Here is a 1852-nt window from a genome sequence, read left to right on the forward strand (position 1 = left end):
TCCCCTCCTCTCTTCCTCTGTTTCCTAAATCATTATTCAATCCTTCCAGTTTCTTTAGTTTGGGTGCCTTCTGCTGGGGATATAGTGCAGAGTACACTTGCTCAGGAGACGGCCTGGGTTCGAATCCCTTCTCCCCTCACAGAGTATGAAGTCTTGAGCGAGTCCCTTTCCCAGCTGCACCCTAGTCTCCCATCTGTGAAAATAAGCACCGCCATGGCAGCAGCCACGGTGAGCAGTAGAGGAAGGGGATCCAAGACTCCCGGGGAGCCTTGAGAACACAGGGAGCGCCAGGCAGGATGCTCTTGGCTTCTTGGGTTGGGAGCTCAATTCCCTCTTGGTTTCTGTGATTTTCCTCAGTGACTGTGGAAGCTGTGTGGTGGGCTCCGGGGCCCCTCAGGCCCTGTCTGTTGTCATGGGGTCGCTTTCTCAGGGTCAGTCAGTTTACTGTTCTTTCCGCGTGACCAGCGCCCTGACGCTGTATCCTCTCCTAAGGGACTGCTCGCTGTTCCATTCAGTGTTATCTCACGACAGCTCGGAGCAGCCTGGCCCTCACCCTGGGGTGTCTGCGCTGTAGAGGAGCAAACTGAGCATCGGAGGAGTTAGGGGACTGGCTGAGGTCCCCAAGACAACAAGTGGCTAGACTAGGGTTCGAACTGCCATCCAAGGGTCCGGAGCAAGGGCCCATGCCCCGAGCCCCGCTGCCCCTTTCTGACACGGAGGTTTGCCCCGGCCAGCATCCTGCTCTGGGAGCTGGGGACTGGGCCTCACAGGGGCACTGGTGGGAAGACGAGGTGAGACACTCATGGCTATTTTTACTGTGGCATTTCATCGTTTAATCTGTGAACGGCTATGCACGCGAGTTTCCAGAGTAACAATTTCGATGTCTTGTTTGGAATTAATACCTCACAGCTCTTAAGCCCTGGGAACAATTGAATATTAGTCAGGTGTTTAGTTGCTAAGAAGCAGGTGCTGACGCAGGCAGCGCCTTGGAGAAGAGGGTGACAGTGTCACACACCGCAGAGTCTGAGACGCTTGATTGGAGGAGAACACAGCTCCTGCTCCCCAGCCTGCAACTTGTTTTTGAAACACAGAGGGGGTCTCTGGTTTCTTCTCACGGTCCCACCTTTTAAACCCAACGTCCTGGAAAGACGGAATGGAAGCTGGGTGGTCTTGTGTCAGCCGTGGAGGATTTTTGCTTAGCTCACAAGCTTAGCCTTTCCCGCTCTGCAGAGTTCCCCTGGCCTCCCTGTTCCCACCACGTGTGCTCATGTGTCAATTCCTTTAGCTACACCATGTGGTGGACACATGGCCTGAGTTGGCACAATAAGATTCTGCATTTGGGGGAATCTGGACCTGCGCCTGAGAGTCTTGTTGGGGAAGCGTCTCTCCAATGCATAAGACATAAGCAGGTGACCCGGGGGACTGGACCCACTCGCCATTGGACAAGGTGGCAGAGAGAGCTGAGAGGGGACAGAGAGAAGCTATCTGTCCCTGCCTCCATCCCTGTCTGAGGCCCGCTGCTCCTTTGTCCTGGGCCTCGGAGACATAGCAGCCCAACAGTGAGCTTTCCTCACAGGGTTCACACTGGCTCACAGTTTCCTGTTTTTCTCCACCAAAATATCCTCATCCATCCCCTTCAGTGACTGCTGGGTTTCAGACACACACTTCTGTCCCCGAGAGGATGCTGGGGTTCTCAGTCTCTGTGGACAACCATCTGAGTCTTAAAGCCTGGAGGCCACATCTACACAGCTTCCCTCCAGGCCCTTGGAGATCCAGGTTCATCTGCCTCTACTTCTGTTTACCCAGCAGCACTCAGACACCCCTCATGCCCCAGGCATGTGTCTGAGGCAAC

This window comes from Orycteropus afer, unplaced genomic scaffold (assembly GCF_000298275.1).
Source record: "Orycteropus afer afer isolate SDZICR_OR568_19922 unplaced genomic scaffold, OryAfe1.0 scaffold00582, whole genome shotgun sequence".
Taxonomy (NCBI): Eukaryota; Metazoa; Chordata; class Mammalia; order Tubulidentata; family Orycteropodidae; genus Orycteropus; species Orycteropus afer.